This window comes from Rattus rattus, chromosome 1 (genome assembly GCF_011064425.1).
Source record: "Rattus rattus isolate New Zealand chromosome 1, Rrattus_CSIRO_v1, whole genome shotgun sequence".
Classification (NCBI taxonomy): Eukaryota; Metazoa; Chordata; class Mammalia; order Rodentia; family Muridae; genus Rattus; species Rattus rattus.
The window spans coordinates 58,577,028-58,603,950 of record NC_046154.1 but is presented as its reverse complement, the minus strand read 5'-3'; the positions used below and the strand labels follow the sequence as shown (position 1 = coordinate 58,603,950).

Here is a 26,923-nt window from a genome sequence, read left to right as displayed (position 1 = left end):
GCACCTCCCCAGTCTACACAGACAACTATTTTAAATGTCGAGCTTCTGTCTACAACTCTGAAAATAGGTTAGCCCAAAAGACTGATATCACTATGGTTTTAGAGCATCTTTATTCAAAACTAATTTTAATTAATTTACATTTAAAATTTAAAATCATTGAATTTCTGTTTTGAAAACCAAAGTATGTTTGGAATAATCTGGGTGTGTAATTTTACTTTCCTAGCATTCATTTAAGAAAAGGAAAAAAAAATTCCAGTGGAAATCTAGTATGTGAACTGTGATATGTTTGGTGAGAAATGCAGGACATACACCAAAGAGTCATTCAGTTTGGGAAGGTGAATGTAAAATATCTCACTATTAATTTCACATAAGTTGGGGGTGTGGTTTATTGATATTGTGCCTATCTAGTGTGGATAGAATCCTGGGCTTTATTCTTAAGCACAACTAAAAAGAATTGCCAAACCAATTAAATGTTGAAATGATATTTTTATGTACAATCTGAATACATATCTGAATTAATTCATCTACGTTTTAAGACCTTCATTGTGAGGGCTAGAAGAGTCCAGTTGAATTATTCTGGTCTAAAGAACAAGGTACAAACATAAGAGTAGAAGCAGGCTAACCTCTGGTCTGGACTGATTTCGCAGGGCATAAGAACTAAGGAAGAGTTGTCTTCTACATTATAGAGTCTCATAATTATGTCACCATATACAGTCTGCAAATGCAGCATCCCTCTTGGGATGAAGCCATCGAGTCTCTGAACTCGACTACGAACACACCACACATTTAGCCACTTGGTTTTACTAACAATTCCTACGGCGGGTATATGTGCCGTGTTCGAGTCTCACAGGCAGTCAGGAATCTGAAGGTTTTAGAAGAGTAAATTTCCTGCAGCCACACAGCTTAAGAGCTGGAGGTAGGCCTTTAGAGTCTTCTCTGACATCAAGTCTTGTACTCTGATATCTGAAGTATGAATTTTTCTCAAACATGCTTTGAATAAATGAAGGGATCAAGAAAAGTATTTCTAAAACAAGCATTATTGTACTTGTTAAAACCACTACCATTTGGAAATCCTGCCTGAAGAGTTGGTTTTAGGTTTGATTTCTATGTAAAAAAGTAAAGAAGGAAAATTTTGGTCTACCTTCATCTTCAAGGTCTACAGCTTTAGAGGGAGTAACTTTGCCATACATTTTTAGATATTTTACATGGTGGACCTCTTTTTTTCCGGGGAGATTTAGATAAAGAACTTAAGTGGTAAATGAACCAATCTGGCCTCTCCGAGAAAGCGGCAGAAGACTGTAAGCAGAGCCCTGGGCTACAGCAGATCTGCTTGTCAGAATGCACGTGGGCTGGGAGAAGAGGGCGAACGCAGTCAGGGACGAATGGAGAGGCAGACCTTACGATAACACTGCAGTGCCTGGGCCGCAGCACTGACAAGCTAGAACCCACTGTACAGTGATTTCAGAGAGTGTGATGGCTCCACTTGGGTTTTTGTATGCTCATTCCAGCAACACTTTAGGAGAGGACACACTTGAGAATAGAAAAGAAAACCGAAGAGCCATTAAGGTCAGGGTAACTAGAATCAGGAATAAAGAAGACATGAGAGACTTTGTGGAGCGAGAAATAACTGACCATGGTGGTAGCTTTGATATAGAGTATGGAGGAGGAGATGCTATGTCTTGACTTCTCTTATCAAGAAAGGAAAAGCTGACCAGGCTAAAACATTGAGGGTGCAGACAGAAGCCAACTGCCAAGCTGAAGTCTCTTGAATATCCCGTGACTCAAAGGAGGGAAGCCTGTTATGCGCACCTCACCCTACAACGCTTCTTGGCTGGCCAAAGTGATGTGGAACTATATCCACTGAGGGTTTCCCCTGTCACAGATAAGCATTCTCAGTCAACAACTGATACCACATCTGTCTCAGCTCTATCCCCAGACAATTCAGCCCAGGGCAGTAGGCCAGCCTTCTGAGGCTAGTGATCTAGGAATAAAAGTTAATGTTCCCCATGATGAATATCCCTCCTTAAATTGGAACCACAGTGTTCAGGAATCAGCCATCTAACCTCAAACAAGCAGGGACTTTGTTTATCCAAACCAGAAGGGCACAACATGAAACAGGAAGGTGGAAATAGGCATTGTGAGAATTCAAGAAATCTCCCTTCCACATCCACGTTTTCTCAGCCAGAAGCATCAGAGAAGGAATAGGGTTGTTAAATGCGACCTGATAACTTTCCCAAACGTTTTCATTCACCAGAAAATTTAATAAACCACAGCACTGCTTTTCCCGGAGTTAATGTCCCTGACTCAGCATTGCAATCCCTTCTATGCTTTGTCAAAGCGCTCACTCGTGTTTCACAAACCAGTTACAAACATGCTTAGAAGACGCTCCACACCGATTGTCACCTACCCTGTGCCAAGTTCTAAGTGAAAGCAGCCCCTACAATTTTAAAAGATTCACACTGAAGTCTACAACTAAGAAGTTGGGAAACTAAGATAATAAACCATGAAGATCTCCAAAAGGTAGAATATATGTGATGTGCCTAAAGAAATGAGGAGAACTCCCTACGCTGGCCTCAGAGAATGAACGAACTCTTCAAGTTAGAGATAACACCTGGGAAGTGGATGAGATGACTTTCCAAAGTAAACAATATATGCTATCATACTAGAATTGGAATGTTCCAGAAAATAGCTCTATCAAAAGAAATGGTGGTTCACTGTAGGGAGTCCAGAAGGGCCAGGAGCTGATGTAAGTATCCAGTCTATGAGGACATAAGTACTGAGAAGGGGTGGAGAACCAGGGGTGCTTATGAAAGAGGCAGCATGTGGCTCTAGATAGCAAGGCACTGAGGACCTGCTCACACTTAACCCAGGACTTGGTTTTTAAAAATGTGAACCTACTGTGTGAGGAAAGGCTAGCATAGGAAACATTATTTTATCTCCCAAACAAGTGAAAAATGCAGGCTGTAAAATATTATGCAGAAGAATATGACTAAATTACATTCCTAGGAAGTAAATCTCTCTCTCTCTCACACACACACACACACACACACACACACACACACACACACACACACACAAATGTTTCCAATGGGGGTGTGGGTGGATTTCTATTAACCCATGCTCTTTTATGTTCTATTTGAACAAACATTTCTTGTATAGTAGGTGTTTCTCTTCCGGTCTGATTAGAGGCGGCGGGGGGAGGGGGGAGGGAAAGAGGAGAGAGTAAAGGAAGGAAGAAGGAAAACAAGCAAGCAAACAAACTAACAACAAACAAATAAACCATTTCATCTATTCCACAGAATCCTAAGTAGTCATTAAAATACATGAGGAAGAATTAAGGTATGAATTTGAGAGAAAGAGAAGGATAAAATAAGGGACCAGGTCAGGATGCAGAATAGTGCTCATCCAATGTCATATTCATGATCCTTTTAAAGACTACAAACGTTCAATCACATGAGCACATGTATGTCTAGAAGTTTCTAGGAAAAAAAACAAAAACAAAAACAAAAGACAATTTCTGTAATAGCACAGATAGCATGTGCTGTGAGGAACTCTCCTGAACCATCAATGTCCTTCCACATCATGACCTCGTGTTTGTTTATAACAAACCAAATTGGCCTAAGTTTAAATAGAAACAAAATGAAAGCAGATTCCCTGCATCTTTTCTAAGTCTTGTTCCTCAAGGAACAGGAAAGAAACCCATGGACAATTCACCCACACACTGATCTCTGGCTGTGTTACACTTTCACCTTGGGATATCAGATGACCCTGAGGACTCCTGGGCCCCATGAATTCCCATCTGAATGGACATATTTGGCCCGAGTGGTCAAAGCTGGAGCCTACAATTACCGGGTGGCTGCAGTCCCTCTTCACAAGCAGGGCTCCTATTACACCAAACCTTCCCCTACCAGTTTTTCAATTATCTATGACTAATGAGCACTCTGGGAACAGTTTCAGACACACACATAATCCTCTTTCCTGATGTCAGCAGCAGAAATTAATGACTATGTGGATTGCTGGGAGACAGAAGATGCATTATAATGGTCAACAGAACTGTTATCCTCTCCAGGAAGGGGGGAGGGTATTGAATTAACTGGAAGGTTCAGTGTTCTTTTGTATTCTGAGAGGGAGATGAAACACAGGGGGAGATTTGGCTCCAGGCCCACGGAAATGTCAGAGAGGTTTGGGCGTGGGTGGCATGTGACCCTGCTTCCTTGTGCTTGCTGTGGAATGCTAGTACCGCTCAGTTGGGCAAGGCTGAGAGGCCAACCAGATTATGTCCAAGACTGCACTAAAGGACACTTTGCCCTGCCAGTTAGAGTTCTGGAATTCTTTCAAACTCAACCTACTTTCAATCTGATTTAAAAGTGGGGAACAAGACTGAGAACATACAATTCTCAACCACTATGCAGTATTCAGGGGCAATTCTTAAGACTGTTGTTTCGCACAGATATGGTACATGCTTGACTGATTCCAGAGAATGGTAAGGTCTTGCCTGACTCAGATCACATGGGTAGGTCAGCTCAGGGGATTTTATAGAAAACTGGGACACTGGTAGAAAATGGCTGAAAAGATTGTAGTAGTCTCGGCTCCTGGATTGGAGTTACACATGTCCTGAATGATTCATCTAAGTAGAGACTTCCTGAGAAAAACAGAGCTGGTGTTCTTCTACTCTTTAAGGACAATGTCTGACATGCCTCCTAGAAATCATTATGACTCGAAACAAAATTCCATTTCCATTACTGTTTCACATCAAATTGTATGGTATTGGTTAGCACTCACTGTAGAAATCATGAGTAGACATCTACCGTGTGCCACCCACTAGAAAACAGGTCAAGGATCAGGATAGAGGAAATCAGTGCTTTCTAGTATCATTTCTGAATTACATCTGTTACTGAATGTGTCTTACATGTACTCCATAGTTTATATGGTTTGATACATACTAAAGATCCCTGATTTTGTATTCCTAGTATTAATATCCCCTATTTACCCTATAATTTAAATATACTTTTAAATAACGCTTACATGTTATATCTCTGTATTAGGTTCTGTCCATCTCTCCCAGTAGAAAAGAAATAACTCACAGACTTTTATTTCTTTCCATATGCTTTCTCTCACTCTCAAGCATGAAAAGTAATGTTTACTTAAGAAACTTACAAAGTTTTGTTGATTTTTTAAAGACCATAAAACATGTATTGATGAACTTAGACAAGAAGATTAAAGTTGCACACCTATATGTGCCCACCTATGCAGCATTTCAGTAGAAAGTAAACAAAACAGATGAACACTAAATTTAACTCTCAATCCTAGATATTACTGGGATAAAGAAACTAATATAATCCCACCAGTGGTGCAATCTCATTTCTAACTCGGGACAATGACATAAACCAAGGGCAATGGACATACACAGAAAATGGCAGAAGGAATGCTGCCACCTCTCCCTGGGCACAAAGACTCTTCCCATGGCAGCAAGAGACTATGGATACTAGATTCTTGCAGAATAAGCTTCGAGTCCTCCCAGCTGGACAAGCTGGTTCAGAGAATCCAGTTAGTAACTACTGACGGCAATAGGTCAGCGAGTGGAAGAGCAGTATTTCAACAACATAATTATTCAGGTCTATGAGCTTTTCGTAACTGTTCTTGGAACATTTCTGTTCATATACCTCTCCATCCTAATAACAGATCAATGAAATGAAAAGTCTTTTGGAAAGCAATAGATTTAGATTCTGTAACTTGGAGTCTAAGTATTAGAGTTTATTATTTTATAGAATAAAAACAAAACCACAAAATTTCAAATTTTTTTCAGTTAACCAGGGAGGGAAGAGAGTAAGAGGTTACATTTGAGGATCAGATCAGGATGAAGACTCTAAGGTCTAACTTTAAAGCCTGAAACTTTCCCAACTTGCCATGCAATTTGGGAAAGTGAGTTAGGTATAGACTGCAATGAGTAGGAAAGCAAGGTACCACTAATAGGCTGTACACAGCAACAAAAGTGCCACGATATTCTAACATTGAAAACATCTACCTTCTCCTTTCCTAGACTGACCCTTACACACCAGGAATCCAAAGAGGGAACTGGATCTCTGGTTGTTAAGCAACCACAGAAGCAAAGTACAGACTGAAAACATGGCTCCTGACTCACGAGGCTTCCTCTGCTTTCTACCCCTCCTACCACTCTGTTCGCTCTGTGGCATGCAGAAGGAAGCCAGGACCATAAGCCATATGGAGTCTAGAATAGCTGGCAAAACTCAATAGCTTCCAGAGCTATGGGAGGCAGTTCTGAACTATTCAGGGCATAGCTGTAGTCTTTTAGTTTGAAATCATCAGCTCTGACACCCACAATGACCTAATTCTCTAGATAATTGTTGATGACCTATTTTGTTCTCACCTAGCCTAAGGCTACCTCCTAAAATCCTTCCCTAGGTAGATCATAATTAATCCCTCTTTCCTCTAGAACCCCACAGTATGGTGTCTGGAATTACATCATTCGGTTATACACAGACTTTTCCCCCTTGCACCTACCTCTTCTAATTTCAATGATAAGGGCCCAGAGGGCACAGTTCTTTCAACTGTCTTGTCAGAGGCAGGCAGGTTAGCATAGCCTGTGGAGTTCAGGCTAGGTAATATACAAGCTTGAACGCAGTCCATAACCTTACTATTCTCAGGGCTTATGACCTTGGGTAAGGGATTTCTTTCCAGTGAAAACTTCATGCTTATACGAATTCTAAAATAATGCAATTTTCCCCCTGGAGTGGTAATGATAATTCATCAAGATAATGCACAATTGCTGACATCCCACATAGAACAAAAAATAATCACGAGGTGAGAGACACTATTACAGTTATCACAACTCTCTGTGCTGGTATGTGGGATACTGCCTAGCACAAAGAGGTCACATACTTCATTCTGGCTGAGCTGAAAACCTTGAGGGGTCTATGATGTTAGTGTGTGACAAGATATATGCTTCTGAGGTCATGGGAGCAAGCTGCAGAAACCAGGAAAGGTGTTAAAATATTCACAATAATGGAATTCAGTTTGCCAGCATGGAAAAATGTCTCCCGGTAGTCATGTATGAGAGCCAAAGTTATGTTTTAAGCTTTAGTTACTGTGCCTAAGAGATTCGTAAAACAAAAGTGCCTCTGATCGGTAAACCCCTTGCCCACAGACAGATGCCACCTGAAATGCTAGAGACCACTGTTTATGTTTTCACTTGTTAAACAAGTTTGTTTGACCCGGTTGCACTGGACATGCTTGATCACATGTAGATGGACGGTACACAGGCAGGAATCCATCAGGATGGATGCTTGCCCTGACTGAATGTAGGCAGGGGGTATGTAGGCAGGAAGTATGTCAGGCTATATGTCCAGCCGTGACTGGACCTGACAGGAAGTACAAAACGAAGCTTTATGGGTTTGACTTTATAAGTCACTGTAAACTGTGAGTCCTTGGCACTTTCTGGGAACCATGGAAAGGTCCTGCCTAGAGTCTATCATCCTGGCCAGTATTTAACTAAAACTTGCTTCAAATCATGGAATTGGTTTTTCTCATGTGACTTCCAAGTTTAACACATGTTTCCATGCTAAGTCTTTGGAGTGAAATGTTTTAAGAGTAAGTGTAGAAAGCATTCTCCTCGGAGTTATTTTAAGCACTAAATGCTGGTTTCAAAAGGAAATATTATTTTAATCAACAAAACACTGGACTGTCAGATGACTATGGCTTTCTAGAGCTATGTAAGATGCAGCCATAGAGTAGCCCCACATCTAAGAAAAGGCAGAGTCAGCAAAGAGGGGCTTGAGCTGCCATTTTGCTCCACGTACTATGTGAGGTTTCAGCACTTTAATTTGTTGTTTCACAGTTTGATGAAAACTACATTTAAAAAACAGAACAGCAACAAAACTACAGACCTAAGTTTCTCAGTTTTAAACTTCTGTCCAAAGGACTTCCTTTCCCGAACCCGCAATTCAGTATGGAACAGAATATTTGATTATTATAAAGACAGGAAAAGTGATCTATCTGAAAAATAAAGGATATTCTTTTAATCACTGTGCTCCTTTGTGTTATTCCATTCACTGGTGCAGCATAGCCAAGGAACACGTTCTCAGAGGCCGGTGTGGGTGAGCAGTCTAGACTCCTGTTCGTACACTGCTGCCTCACAGAAGGTAACAGCCTCCTCACAATGGCTGCCTCTATGGGATGTCAAACAGCGACTCTCACAGGAAAGGGCCAGCCAGCAGGGCTGATGGTAACGCACAAGGCCAAACATCTGGGGATTCCAAGACATCTGGGGCTTTTCTACCATGTAGACCAAACACGATTCAGGTAATTGACCAAATTTTTCACTTTCCAACCAGATGTCTTACTTTCATAGAGAGGAAGCCAGTCTTGTACTTTCATGTGCAAATAAGCTAGACTAAATTCACCCCCAGAGGGCAGGATTAATTGCTTATACTCAATGAACACTAAATTACATATTATTTCTTTCTCCCCCAACTGTTTTACCCTTGAAAAGGCTTTCTGCTATTGTTTTGAAAAGCGTAGATTTCATCTTAGAAGTGCTCTTTTCAAAGCCCTACTCCTCACATTTTTGACTGGAAGCCAGAGCGCTATTATGAAGAGTGTGATTTCGGCAGTCAGTGTGCTCTGGCTTTGCGTGCGTGCCTCAACTTTCAGAGCTCAAGCCCTCTAAACTGAGATTCTTTGTAGATAAACATTCATAAAATCCATGTATAAAAGCCATAATCAGGATGCAAGCACACAGTCCCTACACTGCTTGGGTGCTTCTTGTGTCTGGCACTTAGAATAAGGTGGTCCAAAGTGCCTGCACATTCCACAGGTTCTCCATCAAGCATGCAGACAGGGCTGAAGAGAGAGTGGTAAGTGTGTGTGTGTGTGTGTGTGTGTGTGTGTGTGCGCGTGTGTGTGTGTGTGTGTTGACGCATTCTTAGAGATTTTACAGAGAAATGTCCAGTTTGTAAGGGGAAGGGTATCTAAAATATTATCTTTTCTTTAACCTTATATGGAGCAAATGCTGGAATTTTGCTTATTAAGTTGGTTTAAAGAATTCATGTGGTTAACAATGACCTATTTTCTATGCCGTTGTCCTGACAACCAACCATTTTACTGGACAGATGATGAAAAGAACAGGACAAGGTGTGTCTTTTCAGTCAAGTCTAGTGAGCAAAAGTCAACCAGCACTGAAGCAATGTTTGAGAGAGACAGGCTTTAGGTCTAATCTCCTTAAACAAAGGACAGATGTGTGGACAAGACAAGGGGACTTGGAGCACACAGGGGACAAAGAAAAGTTGTTGCAGAACTTGCTTGAATGTAACAGCTACTGTGTTTCAAAAGCCAAGCTGTAAATAAACACTGAACATAAAAGCAAGAGCACCAAGCTGGGCATTGTTTAGTTCTTTTGACAGGACAGTTAGTTGTTGGCTTTGTTTGTTTGTTTGTTTGTTTGTTTGTTTTTCTATACTAGATTTCATCAGAATTCAGAAACATCTCAATTACATGAAGAAAGACTATGAATATTACTTGTAAACTTTTCCTCCAGCAACCAGAATCTCTTTACCCTGAAATGAAAGGTTCTAGAGCCCTACAGTATTTCTCCTCTGCCTGGAGTAGAGAAGGAAATGCCCAAAGGCTGCTGTGAGCATTAGTTCTTATGTTCCGAGGATCCAGATCCAGGGACTAAGATTCTGAGGTCTGATTCTAGAACCTGACCTGTGGCATCAGACCATCTACCTGGAGCCATTAAAGAAGAAATGGCGATTTGGGTTGTGAGAAAAGTCCCTCCATTAGGCTTCCTCAGGTAAAAGGGAGAAGCAGAAGACACTGACATTACTGCAGGCTAAGGAGCATCCTCCCTCCAATACAGAGGGAGAGTTGGCCAAGTTGACTTTAATCAAAATATTGGAGTCAAATCTGTGAACTCATGGGATTATAATAGAAGACTATTCCAGAATCATGCTGTAACTTTACAGCACTTAAACTCTACATCTCTGTGTTACATGGGTTGGGGGTAGCATACAAATTTTGGGGAAAATGGTCAACTAATAAAAAATGGAAAGTTCAAACTTTATAAATCTAATTTCTTCATTTTAAAAGTCTTATTCTTTGGACAGAGGACCTAGGGAAGTGAACAAATTTTAGTCAAAATGATAAAAGATAATTGGCTCAAAGCCTATTAGTCACCACGTCCATTTACCCAGGATATAAAAAGGGCCCCCACAGGAAGTACTGACCACAGCAAGAACTAGATCTACACTCCTACAGGCTTTAATGTTCCAGAAAACTAGAGGAGGGAAGATAAAGAAAAAGATAGGGAAGGAAAAGGGAGGAGAGGGAACCTAAGGGTCACCTTTTGGGATTGTTTCCAGAGATGGCATTTGAGTTTGCACAGTCTCTGGGACACCCATAGGAGCAGTCCGCCAAGCCCTAGCATAAACAACAGAGCTGACTTTCAAAGGATAAATATGGAGAACATCAAGCTGAAGGTAGTTAAGACTTCATTATAGAAAATACAAACACCAAGAGTAAAAAGAGAAAATGCTATCTCCTTAAATTTCCCTTTCCCTGAGATAACTAGTAATAAAATTTGAGAAAGTATCAGACAATATTAAGATATGTCTTATTCAATTCTCTGTAGCAGAGTTTGTATGTTTATACAACCATAAAGTCTGTGTTTTAAGCTCAACAGCTGTCTTTCCTCATTAATCAAGTTTTCTATTAGAAAATGTATCATAATGCTATGGAGGTAACTTTGTAAAGTGATTGCTAGTCAATCAGCAAGACTTGAGTCTGATCACCAACATTCAGAGTTAAAAAAAAAAAAACTAGGAGCAAAAGTGCACACTTCTATAATCTCAGCACTTCTTAACAGACAACAGGGGAACCTTGGGGCTTCTTTGCCAGCCAGGCCAGCTGATTGGTGAGCTCCAGGTTCAGTTCAGCCAAGACCCTGTCTCAAAGACTAATGCAAAGATCGAGAAGACATTATTGGAGACCCCTGTTTCTCACATACATATGTGCACATATATGTGCTTACACACCAAATTAAAACATGAATAACGCGCGCGCGCATGCACGCGCATGCACACACACACACAGACACACATACACACACACAGAGGGGAGAATTTATATTACTTTAAGGTACGTCATATTATTTAACCATGTCTGGAACTGAATACTTATCTTTTCTTTTTCTGTTTCAAAGCAATCCAGACTTAGCTTTATTTCAAAGTATACTGTAGAGGAAAGGGGGTAATCTAACCATAAAATCTGCAAATCTCAAGGTGAGGCAAAAGGATTTCTCTTTCACAGGGAATATGATGATTTACAACTTCAAGGGCCTTGAAAGACTCATATGATTGGTCACCAGTCTTTGATACAGTTAGAAAGTGGTGTAATATTCCCTAGTTGTGGCCCAATAGAAGGAAGTTATGGTATCTAGGTATGGATATACAGGTAATAATGGTCCCTTGACCTCGCTCTTAGCATCCTAACAGTCATAAGTTAGCAGCTGTGTTATATCACACACTCCACACCACAATGCTTTATGCCGCCATTTGCCCTAAAGCCATGGTCAAGCAACCATGGACTGTCCACCCTGAAACTGTAAGCCAGATGAAATCTTTCTCCTTCTGGCTTATCTTAGGTACGTTTCCTGTGGAGTAGAAAGCTGGCCCACACAGAGAAGAATGAAAAAGGCTAAGAGATGAGAGGAGAAAGTTACCTGATTGGCTAGTGAGAATGATCTATAGACTATTCAGCCTCCTATTTCAGGGAGGAATTGAGAAACTTAGTTGGCCACATGATATCCAGAAATTTGATCAAACAACATTCTGATTATTTCTGTGAGGTACTTTTGGGGTGAGGCTTATGTTCACATCTGAGGTGTAAATGGTCTCATCCACTTACTCTGTGAAGACCTGAGGAGGTTTACGCTTCCCAGAGGAAGAATGAACTTCCTACCCGGTGGCCTTCCAGCTCATCAGCAGTTTTCACACCTCTGGACTGGAAGCACTGCTCTTCCTGTGCCTCATTGAGTCTGCTGATGATACCGAAACTACAACACGGGCTCTCTTGTTCCTCAGACCTTCGATATGGGCCCTAAACCAGAAACTCTAGGGGCTCCCTAGCTTTCAGAATTGGGTAAGATATTTTCTTATGAGTCCCCTTCTTTCTTGACAGACTCTCACTCACCCCTGCCTCTGCCACACACATGCTTACTCCTGCCTCTTAGGGAGCTCCGATTAGCACAGAACCCTGCAGGAAGGGCTGCAAGATGCTTCAGATCAGAAATAGAGTTCATCATGAAGGTTAAGGACATACTCTTACAGTTTGGCTCATACACATTTTGTTCTAATTGATTTGTGACAACAATCTGTTCAATGTATCATTTTTAAGATAAAGAATTGGAATTGGGATGACCTGTATTTGTCCTTCTCAGTGTGAACAGGAACCTCAGAGTCTTTGCTAAGTCAGATGGCAGATGTCACACCTTTTTCTGGCTTCTTTGGGTACCAGGCATGCATGTGGTAGACAGATATACATGCAGGTAAAACACTTATCCACATAAAATAAATAATTAAAAATTAAGAATGAAGCTTTTAGGTTTGATAGGGTAAGTAGAAGGGAAGATGATTAACAAAATACAGATTACTAATACCTAAAAGGCAGCCATTAGAAACTCAATTCTTTATATGGAGAAAGTGCTTGGTTAAGTAGTAAAACCAGGAACTGATGCCAGCTGAGTGAGCCCACATCCTTTTCCAATGTATCCATCTTCCTATTGTCTAACAACAAAAATATCTTGGAACAACCAAAACAAACCGCATGGTCAAGGGGGAGGAAGTAAAGGGGCAGAAATGAGGAAGAGCAGAAAGAGAGGGAAGCATGGGCATTAACCCTTTCCCTGAGCTCCTGTCTTCTCATTATCTTAGCCCCTCATTTGTCATCTGTTCTAGTAGACCAGGCAGATGTCAGCAAGTGACACAGTTCCATGCCTGCCATGCCCAAGGATCACTTAAAATGTTTAAGAAATACACTTGCTTGGGTCTGACCCTCTACCACCAAGACAAAACTCTTTGCTACAGCTCCTAGCCAACTGAACCAGTGCCCCAGCTGGTTCTAATGCACAATGTCCCCTGTGTGTATGGAAAACACAAATCACTGTGACTCATTTCTGATTTCTCACCAGCACTGATGAAGTGAGCCTCTTTGATCTATGCTTTTAAAGAATCCTCACAAAATCAACCAAAGTAAGCAAAGATTTCCCAAAATTCTTTTCATCAGTTAGAGCATTCAAGGGAACTCTGTGGGGAGTGTGAGCCTTGCACCTGTATCCTCCATGTAAATGATGGCCTTCTTCCTGACCAATCAAGAGACTTGAAGCTAGCAACTCTCTGTCCTCCCTCCCTTTATTTCTAAAATACTTAATGACATACTTTTTAGAAAATTGACAAGAACAGAAAACCCTTTGCACCAAGGATAGGAAGAGGTTCTTCCGTTACCCAATGACAATGACACAAAGCTAAGCTTTGTGAAATCTACTGTCTTGTGTGGCATAGGAGGGTGCAGGAAAGGGAATGCCAATGAGTCTGTTATCCTCTCTTCCCCCACAGGACCTTTAGCTCCCATTTTTGGAGTTGGAGGAGCTCTGGTTCTAAGGGCTCTGCTGTATATGCGCACACCGTTTCACAGAAAAATGCCATGGCCTCTAGTTATGCAAAAGTCTTATCTAAATGAGTCTAGAAATGAGTACAGGGGAAAGTGGGGCACCAGTCCGAGAATACTCTGAAACAATAAGAAGACAAAAGTAACCATGCTGTGTTGGCAGAGCTGTATTAAGACCAACCAACTTTCAGGAAGACGAAGCCAAATGATACAGAAGAGCCATACATCTGGGGCTCCGCCTGACCTTCCTGGAGAGGGCTTCTCAAAGTGTGAAGCAATCCGAGGAGAAAGATGCAGACAGACAGCTGAACCAGTTAAGCAGACAAGGCAGAGAAGCAGGCCTTCCACACATCAGAAACCAGCAGTTCCTATAAAACTTTCAACTCAGGGCCATACAGCACTTTCCTTCTTTTTTATAAAACTGGTAAGACTAAGATGAAAACATAAACTTCAATAATTTACCTTTCTTTTCCTGCTTGAAGCTTACATACCCACTTGCCTAGGTTTGATGAATGGGCCTCGTTCTTTTCCATGTCCTGGGCCCAAAGCTATTTTCTCTCTGTGCTCTTCCTTACTCCTTCATATGGCTACCTTCTCTACATCCACTAGGAGGCAGCGTGGAGATCCACGAAAGGTTACCAAATCCAGAAAGGTTACCCTAACTGACCTCCTGCCCCACACCCTGAGCAATGTATAACCATATAAATACATGCCTGAATACTTCCCAAAGTATTCTGCACACTAGTTAATAAACACATATTTTTGTTGTGGGAAGCAGGTCTTAGTGTAAATGAAACAGAGAAATAAATGCTAAGCTAAAAGAAGTTAGATATGTTTCAAGAGCACCATGCAGTTCTAAGACTTTAGTATATTGGTGTGCAATAGCAGACAAAGGAAACAAGGATAGGAATTCCCCAATTTCAAATGTCTGACTATGGACATTTGTTTTCCTCCACAGTCACAACTGGTTCTGAAGTGTGCCCTGTATGATATACCGCTGTATTATAATGATGGTGTCTGCCTTCCATTATTCACCTGGCTATAATTTCCCTTGTGAACAACAGTGTTTGATCATGTATTTCTGATGTCTACAAGGGGAGAGTCAACTGGATGTCAAAAGTAGAATCATCATTTCTCCTCTATAAACCACCATGGTGGCTTCTGATTATATTCAGAGAACACTGGGTTCCTCTAAGGCTCACATGGGTCTACATTCCTAGGCCTTCTACTCCCCTTTCTCATCACATTATGCTAAAATGGTTCAAACATATCAGTCAGATTTCCATTTCTTGCCCTTTATGTGTACCCTAGCTTCTATGAGGAACATATAACATTGCTTAGTCTTCATAATGCAGACTTAATTCAAGTATATCTTCCTTAGAAAAGACATGTAGCCCATGTTACAGACAGCTTTATTCTGATCCAGTGGTGGCCACTGTCTGTGCACGACACCCAGGCTGTCCACCAAAGCAATGTAGCTCTCCTCACTGCCATCTGCAAGAGGGGTGGAAGACGGGACCTGTTGAATACTCATTAGCTATGAAGGAGTAAGTCTATCTAGGAGGAAGGAGGATGAGGGTCCCAGACTTCCTTCAAATTTGATTGCATTCTTACTTGCTAGTGACAACCTCTGTGCCCACGGTGTCATTTAACGTCTAAAAGTTAACCACCAGGTAAGAAGTAATTGACTTACAGTTTAAATGACATATTGAATACAACTATTAATTTCTGTCTTCTCAAAGAAGAGAGCAGAGCACAATTACAAAGGAATTATTTACTTTTTAAAAACAGTGCTAAGATATATATAATATAAATTTATCATCTTAACACCAAGTTAGATCCACTGATATGAAGGACATTCACGCTGTTGGGCAAACCACCACATCTCTCTCCAGGACACACTGACCTAGCAAAACTGAAAAGATGTTCACAATGTTCATCAAACAACAGTACCCCACCTTCCCCTAGTCCCCCACAATCTTCACTTTACTTTTTATCTCCACAAACTGGCCTATTAAAGAACTATGGTTTGACACATGGTATGCACTCATTGATAAGTGGATATTAGCCCAAATGCTCGAATTACCTAAGATGCACAGAACACATGAAACTCAAGAAGGATGACCAAAATGCAGATGCTTCACTCCTTCTTTGAAAGGAGAAGAGAATCCATAAGAGGAGATGCCCCACATGTGGCCCATACATATACAGCCACCAAAACTAGATAAGATTGATGAAGCTAAGAAGTGCATGCTCACAGGATCTGTCCTGAGAGACACAGCCAGAACATGTCAAATACAGAGGCGAATGCCAGCAACAAACCACTGAACTGAGAACAGGACCCCCATGGGAGGAATTAGAGAAAGGACTGAAGGAGTTGAAGGGGTTTGCAACCCCATAAAAACAACAATGCCAACCAACCACAGCTTCTAGGGACTAAACCACTACCCAAAAACTATACATGGACTGACCCTGGGCTCCAACTGCATAGATAGCAGTGAATAGCTTTGTTGGGGCACCAGTGGAAGGGGAAGCCCTTGGTCCTACCAAGGCTGGACCCCCAGTGCAGGGGATTGTTGGTGGAGGTAGTAATAGGGGGTGGATGAGGAGGGGAACGCCCATATAGAAGGGGAGGGGGAAGGGTTAGGGGGCTGATGGACAGAAAACCGAGAAAGGGAATAACATTTGAAATGTAAATAAGAAATACCCAATTTAATAAAAATGGAAGAAAAAAAAAGAACTATGGTTTGGATATGAAGTGTTTTCAGAAGGCCTGTGACTTGAAGACTGTCTTCGATAAGCAACTAACTATGGGGAGTTGGTTAGGACCCATGGCAGGCATTGTCTACTGGGCAGTCTTTACGCTATTGGAGGCAGATCACTGAGAAAACGAGAGAATCCCAACCCCTTCTTCTTTTCTGTTTCCCACCCAGGGGAAGCATCTTTCCTCTGCCAAATGCTCTCACTTGCCTTGTACTGCCTTGCCTTGCCACAAGCCCAGAGAGAGAGAAAAGAAACCTTTCTTCTTTGTAAGATGGTTATTTTCAATATTTGTTATAGAGAGAAAAGGCTGACTAACACTGCTAAAACAATAGTCTTAGTATGGTTTTTGTGCATTAATAGAAGGCTGAAGAATCTACTAATAAAGGAAGACAGCGTTTTTTAGCACACAGTTGTAGAAGCTGAAAGGTTGAGAATATGATGTCAAAATTTTAAGAGGTATCAAAGTGTAAGACAAAGCAAGCTTATTAGCACAGGTCTCTTTTATTAAGTTCTAATGGTAGAGGACCAGCATCCCTCTTGACCTCATCCGATCCTCATTATTTCCTACAGGTCCCTTCTCCACATACTATTACCATACAAAACTGAGAACTAGACTGGCAACTCACAAGTTTTGGGGGAATATAGTGAAATAACAGTAGTGCTCTCTTTAAGTGGAATCATCTAGTATTTTTCCTCTAATGTCTGACATAATATCATTTTACATAATGTTGCTTAAACAAAGGTTCATCCATGTTATAGGATGTTGTAGAATTTCTTTGCTTTTGAAGGGTGAGTCCTGCTTCATTGAATTTCTGTACCATCTCCAGCCTATGGACTGCTTTCAACTTTTGGCTTCTATAAATGATGCAAAGAACGTGGCTGGAAAAATACTTCTATGGGCCACCACTTTCAATTCCCTGAGTATATACCTTAAAAAATTATGTTGGATCCCAATTTGGAGTTGTAATTCCCCCTCAGCTCCTGAGCAGCACCTTCACATTTCTGTGACACCAGCATCGTTTTATAACCACCAATATAGCTCAGGGCTAATTTCCCTACTTCCACACTAGCACATATTTTGGTGTTTTACTCTAAAAGTGCAAACCCATCCAGCCTAAGTTAGGAGACAAACTAATACTAGCAAGAACATTTGAAAGCTAGGACAGCACACTGAGGAATGGTGGTAAATTCACTAATACCGAAGTGCTGAATCCCATAAACTTGGTTTGCCATTGAGAACACTGAAAAGCTTAGGATTTGGGGGTAATGCTACATCTAAAAGTAAGCATAAAGAAGACCTGAAATCAAGAAGATGAGCTTGCTTAATAGAAAGGGTAGGCTCAGGAATGGCTTGACACATCTTCAGACTGGTTTCTTTTGTCTGCTAAAAGTGGTGTGGTGATTTATCATCTAAAAAGGGAGAAATAGTGGATATAAAGAGAGAGAGGAAATGAATGCAGCCATCAAGTCTCTATTTCCTGTGCTATAGCAGACAGGCTTATACCGCTGTGACTGGACACTGCAAGGCTAGAAGCTTACTTTGGGACTCAAATTTAAGGAAGGGAAGAGAAGCAAATATGTTGGTAGAGAATTTCCCTCCTCCTAAGCCACCAGGATCAGCTACAGGGTCAAAGGTGAAGGTGTTGTGTATGTAGACAAGTTTCTCAGCAGCTTGGCTCATTCTCATCACTTGACCACCTGGAAGCAACTGGATGCAGAACAGGAATCTAAATAAGCACACAGGTTAGAAAGTTAATAGAAAGAAACAGAAAGGAGGACTACATAGATGGGGGAAAGTCTTAAGACATGTATTTGCATGAGAACCAGATAATATCTCCCGTAAATGAATGTGTGAAAATGACAGCAGGTAATCAGACGCTTGTATAGGAACTGGCTCCCCCACAATCTGGGATTGTAAATATCATACTTATCTTTATCCTTCTAATATACTGCCATTCCTTGCAGTTGCAGCGCTTAGAAAGATAAGGCCTAGAAAAATGACGTGGCTGGTTCTTGACTCCAGACATAAGAAGTGCCCATTATAACTTCATAAGTCTGGAATAGATAGCTGCAGCCTAATATGACAGAGAATATAAAAAGTTCCAATATCTCCATTTATAGGTATATTTCTTGTTCCTTTCTCACATGCTATGTTATGATCCTTGAAACCAATTTCTACATGTCTTCATACACTCTTATGTTTTTAAGAATACATGTAGCTCATGGAATAAAATATACATAAATGACAAGGGAAAAGTTGAACTATACTGACAGTTAAAAAGTAATTAAAATAAAAGTTACACGCTGTTTTCTATTGCTTTATAATTTGTATAATCTGTCTCTGGAGAGAAATTTGACACTATACAACATCCTTAAATACATATATACCTTAAGAAATACATGTATTGCTTAAGAAATCCATCAGGGATTCAATTGAATGAGTCATCTGAAGGGCTGGTGATGGTCAGCAGCTAAGAGTACTTATTTCTTTGGAGAGGACCCAGGCTCAGGTTCTAATACCCATGTGGCAGCTTACAATCATCCTGGACTCCAGTCCAGGGGATCTGGATTTTTAAAGCAAAAAGGTATTTTAAAAAGGTATCTGTAGGACACCTTTTAAATTAAAAAAAAAAGTGTGTAGGATTATAGAAATTATAAAGCAATAGAAAATGGCATGTAACTTTTATTTTAATTATTCTCTAACTGTTAGCATCTTCAACTGGCCTTTCAGATACCGTTCTTGTTTCTTTGGGAATTTTGTGTATGTGTGTTTCTTGGTTTCGCTGAGATTTTTGTCTGTTTATTAAAATGTCAGGAAGGGTATGGAGTTAGGTGGGTGTAGAAATGGGGAGGATCTGGGAGAGGGAAAGCACGGTTTATATATATTGTCATAATATATTTTTGATAAAATTAATTTATCATTGCTGTGTACTATGTGCAGGGTCAGGGGAGCATACATTATGGCGAACATGCGCAGGTCAGAGGATAAGTACGTGCAATGAATTCTCTGCTTCTGCCTTCATATGCTTTTTGGAATCAAACTTAAAAGTTATCAGGCCTTCATAGCAAGAGCTCAACCTCACTAGGTCCCACTTTTGCACTTTTTGAGGGGAAAAAAGGACAAGCAAAATGCAGACATACAACAGAAATCAAGAAGCTTCTGCAGCCGTGGTTGCTGCAATAGGAACCAACACTGAGAAGGGGCATTAGGAGTGAGGGCTGCTGGAAATGCAACTTTAATGAGATGGCAATTAGCCAAGATGGTCCTGCGCTATCAAGTGTCCAGATAACGATCAGTGTTGGCTTGGGTATCATCTGTAAGAACTAGAGTAGGCAGGCTGAATCTCTGCCGTGCTGCAAGATATGCCTTGGCCTGCAGCCCCAGAAATCAAAGAGGACTGGTAATGTCCTGAAGGCAGCAAGCTAGAGGAAAGCCACATGAATGTTGACACGGAAATGCCTGGGAAGACTGTGTGACAAACACTGTCCAGGTGCTGGGACCCAGCAAGTCCTAAGGGGGACATAGCCCCTGCCCTAGTGAAATAAATAGGCTGAAGGAAGCACCGGATCTGTACTTACAGTGAATGAAAAACTCAAATGAGGAATATCTGAAGTAGAGCTGTGGTTTGCACATCGATGCCTTACCCCAATTCAGTGGTACTGAAGACATAAGGGAGGAGCTGTGGAGCAAAGTGAATATGAATGACATACATGATTTCAGCTTCCTTCAGCGAGCTCAGTCCTGGGATGGACTGCAAATCTGTTAGTCTCCATTTCAAACAACCTATTTCCTCTTGCTACATATTCCCAGTAGGACCATGGTCTACAGGTCTGCGTGAAGTGAAGGCTCAAGGAGTGTCATTCACAGTGTGGTCCATGTTCAGGACACTTCTTGGGTACATAATCTGGAAAGCTACATTAGGTCTAGGTCTTTTTCAGTGAACCCAGACTTAAAAATAGGCTAGCTATTTAAAAAAATGTGTGCATACATTTGTACATACTATGTACATATACACACATGTATGATTTGTGTCTATGTTAGAATGATTATCTGTGCTGGATTTAATGGAAATAGCTTATCAGTTTCCACTGTGCAGCTGGTTCCCATAGATATTTCAAGGATAATTCTAACTAGTAGAATTTTCTCACTATGACCTGACTGTAGAATCAAACTCTAGTTGATGGGATCCTATGATATTAGTGATATGAGTGGGTATGGATGCCATTGGAGAGTCTACTCACTGTATTGGATCATTGTATTTATGTGCAGTAGGATAAGAACTTGGCTAGGAAGAGAAGGTGGGAAAGTGGCTAGCAGAGCGATGCCTGTGTGGGAGCTGAAGTATGAAAGTGTGAACTGTGTCTTATGAATCAATCCTTGGGCAGAGAAAGAATAAGAGGAGAGAACCTAAGTTTTGCACCAACTACAGACCTTTAAGACTCCTTCATTTACCAACCCAACACCCAGAAACAGCATTCAGTGTCTTCTTCAGTCCTTCAGACTCCAAAGTACCTCTCCTTTTGACTCACGACATGAAATTCTTGTTCTTACAGGGCAGTTGATTGTGTGCCATCACTACAGTTTTGAAAGCATTTGTTGGTTCCTAGCCAAATGGAAAATACACTTCCAGACTTGCTAACATAACTGTTCTCAATTTCCTCTTACTGTTCCTTGTCTTTCGATAAGTGTCAACCAGCCTGTAGGACTATTCTAGATCAGGGTATTACAAACACACCTGTGTGCTTAGCATTCTCTAAGGCTCAAGGTAACTAACAGGAACTGAAGTATTGGTCTCTTAGAAGCAGGCATATACCAAGGGAGAAAGTGTAGGGATAAGCAGGCCTAGGAACGTGGTGAAAACCTAGGGATTAAGTCCAGCTCCTTCGAAATCTCAAGTGGCTTGCACAAGGCAGTGACAGTTCCAGAGTAGACTCCCTGGCTTCAGTTCTTGACTTGGATGTGTAAATGTTGGCAATTGATTTAACCTCTTCATACCCCTGTTCCACAATCTGTAAAGTGGGGGTATTAGTGCCTTAGAAGACTGCCATGCAAGTTTCCTGAGCTGTTACTTCTGTGATCATTGTTGAGGTATAAGAACTATTCAACAACAGAAAACCTACTATGCTTACTTAACTCTTTCCCCCCCAAACCTGATGAGCTACTATTCTATTGACTATTAGTACAAAAAGCAACTACAAATCCACAAACATGTACCTTACAAAACATCAGAGAAATAAACATGTAAATATGTGCAAAGGAAGTCCAGACACAGAGAATTTAAGTGTGGTATGGTAACTTCCAAGAACCTTAGAGTCTCATCTCCCCTGGGGTCTGACCTTTGCTTTCCTGACTACAAGTAGCTGTGGCATCCTCAGCTACCTGACATAGGATTATGGGAAAAAAGAAAGCAGTTACATTTCCCCTTACACAGTCCAGGGCTACCTGCCTGCACATATCCCACTGGCCAAGCACAGATGTAAAGAAATCCAGAAAATGAAAGCCTTACTGGACCCCACATCCAGCTGGAAGTTTGAGTCTGGGTAGAAAAGGGAATGGCAGTGTAGCCTGCATGGGTATTCACTATCCCACACCATCGCCATGTCTGTGACAAAGCTGGACAGCTTATTAGGGTTCTGTTTCATTTTATCAAAGCTTTGGGGTCCATAACAAATCACAGGACATTTCCAAGCACATTTCCTCAGGATCTATACAGCTGCCTCGCTTTAATCATCTTGAAAGCATAGCCCCCTGAAGGGAAATGTAGCTATATGGGTCTGATTCAGTCTAAATTATTGGAAAATTGATTTTTTTAAAAAGGTGTTTGCTAGCCAAGACTTCTGAACCATTTTAAGGAGCTTGAAGAAAATGAAACCACCAACTCTTTGAAGAGTAGAAGAATGTTTTGCCAAGAAAAAAAAAAGCTGAGCCTACTACTCATAGGCTATGGGACACTTCGTAGATTTTTTTTGTAATTTTTTGACAAAATAAAGCTCTGTTTACACATCAGTATCATGATAACTTTGTTGGAAACATGTTATTTACTTCATACTAGTTATGAGTTATCAATAACTTTAGTTTTATTACCAAATCTTTTAAAATAATGTAGACTATAAAGATTTTTGTCCAGACATTATTTGTTGAAGCATTTTCTAATCAAAAGGATGTAAAATTAAATTTATACTCATATTTGGGAAGGAAAGTCCCCTTTAATTGACATGAAATGATTACTGAGTCCATGCTTACTGCTTAGCAAGCTTACAGATTCAGAGGTAGTGAATGTCGTGAGAAGGCTTCCCTTTGGACATATGGACAGAAGGAAGACAGTGGTACAAGCAGAACACTCTGGAAAGGAGATCAGGAAAAGGACAAGAAAGAGCACCTAAGATACACTGGCTGTGACCCTGCTTAGTGCAATGAGTCAGGAAACCAGTAAGCCAAATGAGTCAGAAGGTCCTATGAAAAATGCAAGGGCTGGAATGAGTGGGGATGCATTTGCTTATAATAGTATGAGCTCTGCTAGGCAGGCAGGCCTGTCCTCCATCAAGAGCACTGAGAATTTAGTTCCATTGACTACCCTCAGTCTTACACTTAAGGCATAAATACTAATAGGACCTACATCTCTTTGGTTCCCGGGACATTAACCTGATAACTCATTTAAAATGTTGGATAGTGATGCCTAGACATAAGGAACACTCAAGAATACTAAACCAGCATAATGTCTAATTGCATTCTAAATACTTACCCCTCTACCCACAAACAGGTGTAGTTCTCAAAGATGCCCCCCCCCCAGCAGATGGAGACTATTACAGGATACACAGCTCATCAAGATGTAGAGAACAACAAGCCAAGAGACGCCATCCCCAACCAATACATCTACAATACAACCTCACCAGCTGATATGTCTGTAATATAACCTCAACATCTAAGGAAGATTACTTAAGGGGAGGCAGAAAAAAATGTAAGAGATAGAGGACCAGAAAGTTTTCTATATATGACAGGGAAGTTTCACCCTTGAAATCTCAAAAATAGTCATCTAAACAAGACCCTTATGGTGACAATACTAGTAGACATTCCAACATGGATGGAAGAAATCTCAGAAGGCCCCATCACTAGATGAAGAGCTGCAAGCAATTTATAGTTAATGAAGAATGTTCAATCAGTCTTGACTAGGGATAAGCCCCCACAGGCTATCTAATTCCATGTGATAATCACTAGGTACACTAAAGGAATTCAGCAGGGTGTGTGTGTGTGTGTGTGTGTGTGTGTGTGTGTGTGTGTGTGTGTAGGCACACCTGTGTTTGTGTGAGTGTAACAATAATAAATAAAAAAGAAGAGGTCATGAATTTGAGAGGGAGTGGGAGGCATGAGGCATGGAAGATGTTAGAGGAGGGGAAGGAGCAGAAATAATATAAACACATATTCTTGTATGAAATCCTTGAAATTTTTTTGAATTAAAATTTTACAAAGCAGTGCTAGCCTTCACATTATAATATGTCCTTTCATTCTCTTTTTATAGCAGACACTAAGAACCCTGCATCTTTTATTCTTAAAAGGAGTCAGATTGCCAGGGGCAAGGCTCAGGATAGAGGTGATTATTTGAATTTATCTCCCCAGGACTTCTAATTTCATGGAAATTAGAGTAATAGTGAGGAAATTGCTTTAGATGAGGGTGTCTGCTCCTGCTTTGGATTTAAACTGTCTTCACATGCTAAAAATGAAATGCAAATTTCAGAAAAGCCAAGGTTTCACCTAGAATGGAAAGACCATCTTTAGACAGACAAAAATTAAGTGACATGCCCCACTTGCTGACTCTAAACAGGAAAAAGAACTCAAAAAGCAAAGAATAAAAGTCAAAAGGAAACAACCGAACACTGCGGTAGAAAATAAACCCATTAGATAAGACGTGAAGTAACTGCTGCAAGCCTCAGAGGGTACACTGTTTTCTGAGTCTCCTTTGATACTGACTGTAAGAGAGGATCACTCTCTCCACAGTCTGTAAGCACATCGCTGACAGGGAATAAAGGTGCAGCCACAGGGCTGATGCTGAGACCTGCAATGCTCTCGCATGCTACCCTCAACAAATATTGATAAAACAATAGTAAAACTGACACAGGAATGGCTCTCATCAGCTCCAACACTGAGTTTCCCTGAGCTGTCAAGTCCAGACAGACTAGATGTCCTGTCATTCTCTGAAGTATTTTTGATCCCTTGATGCAGGAGACTGGAGAAGTAAAGAGTTTGTTGCTGCTGCTGCAGTTGCTGATGGTGGTGGTACTGGTCGTGGTGGAGGTGGTGGAGTTGTTGTTGTTGGTGGTGATGATGATGATAATGATGATGATGATGATGATGATGATGATGATGGGATTCACTGGAAGGAATCTGGAAGCTGAAATATCTAGATGTGGTTGTGGGGGTTACCTGGAGACTTGTTAGAAATGTCATTTCTCTGGTCCCATCCAGAACTTTTGATTCAAAAACTTTAAGCAGAAGAAGGTAGCAAGTTTTATGATGTCCTCTGAGTGGTTCTTAAATCAGCCCTCATTTGAGAACTGATGAGAAAACCCAGTCCCTTCAGTTCAAAGAGGAGGAAATAGAAGTCCCCATAGGAAATGGAGTTGTCTTCCTAGCATAATTTTTATAAAATTTAGGTAATTAAATATGCAAATTTAGTACTTTTTGATTTTGTGATGCTTTCTCTCCCTGAGCTTCAGTTTCTTTATCTGAAATGAAGAACTCTTGGAAGGGGAACCAGGAAGTGGGGTAACATTTAAAATGTAAATAAATAAAACAATTAAAAAACTATTTCCTGTACTTATGATAAATAGATACTATATCTTATAAATGTGTAGTACATACATACATACATACATACATACATACATGTAGTCTGTATATCACATGTATGGAATAAAATCATAATTCTTGGAGCAATGTAATTCTTTGGGAAACATAACCAGCACCTTAAACAAGCAGTCATTTTTACAAAGCAAGAACTTGCTGGAAGCTAGGTATGGTGTTGCACACTTATAATTCTGGCACTTAAGAAGCAGATACAAGAAGATCACTGCAAAACTGTCTCAAACAACCAATCAAACCAACATGTTTGAGTGTGAGAGCATTTGTCTATGATTTATGTTTGTATGTCTCTGGGGAAAGCTTTCAAGCCTGAAGGATACGGACTTAGACTAATGCCTGGCAAGCCCACAGGAGGTTCTATATCAGGGTATTTTGGAAAATGATTCCTGGGAGAGATAAACCACCAGAAGAAGACTCATGTGGTAAGAAAGAGATCTCAGTAAACATGGTCATCAATTTGATGAGCACATTCGTTCGGATCCCTGTAAGCCTTGCTCTATACCCCTAGGGCCTGAATTTGCTGAATAGTTTAGTGTATCTACAGGAGTGCACATCTTACTCAGCATCTGGTCATTGGAGTCAGTGTTTCCTGTACATACACAGTGGGGTGGTGTTGGCCTGGAGAAATAAATCAACCACCCTGGCAAGAGGTAGTAAGCAAAGTCCCGAGCTAGAATCTATATCAGGAAATAGGAGCCTATAAAACAGGGGGGTTTTCTATCAATTTTTATAAGATGCTCTCCATGAAACAGATCTCAGCACATATGTGTTCCCAAGGGAAAACACATGTTTCTCCATATGCCCAAGATTGAGATGTAACTGGGCAGTAAACCTCTTGGAAAGTCTCTGTACAACCAAGTGAGGCTATTCAGTTCACTCTTAGTCTCTTAGCTGAATAAATTTAAAATCAATAGCGTTAGCATTGCACACTGGAAAGAATGTTCTAAACCAAGCCCATAGAATCTGCCCTGGGAACTCTGAGCCCAGAGTCCTCCACAATGATACTCAGAATTATTCTGAGGCCAACCGGCTGCTTCACTCCAAGAGTCTCCAAGTTTCCCACCTACTCCACATCTTGCCTTGATTCTCATCACATTGGAGACTGCGAACTAACCTCTGAAAGCCATATGTTTTCTCAGGTTCCTCCTTAGATAGTGGTATTGAGAGAATGTATTTCTGGCTGAGATATAAGATAAGATAGGATGTCAGAGATGACCTCCTGAGTATGGAAGCAGCTTAAATTAATGTGCACACTTTTGCCCTTGCCCTCGTCCTCTGCCAAGAGCACAGATTTGTCACTGGAAGTAAAACCATAGAGGTACAAGGGAGGCACTGCCATGAAGACATGAGTTCAGAGTGGAGAAAACAGTGGTAACACTGTGGCAGGCCTACGCAGGGCCCTTCCACCTCCAGCTTCCCTAAGATCAGTGGAAAAACTTGAGAAAGTTATTCTAGGAAGTCAATATCAAAGGTGCAGTACCATAGTATGCAGAATGGACTACAGGCAACAAGTTCCCACCAGGAAAAAGCTCTAGCAGCAGCCTACTGAGTAGACAAGGTGGGAGATTGGGGCAAAACAGATTTGACCTCATTTGCAGGTAGTCAGAGTTCATGGAAGATAAC

The 26,923-nt window shown here is 40.9% G+C and overlaps 1 protein-coding gene across 1 annotated transcript in view; it reads right to left on the bottom strand.

Moving 5' to 3' along the window:
- Positions 1-26,923, bottom strand: part of Fggy (FGGY carbohydrate kinase domain containing) — a 364,908-nt gene that overhangs the window by 175,885 nt on the left and 162,100 nt on the right. The gene's annotated exons all lie outside the window — the stretch shown is intronic.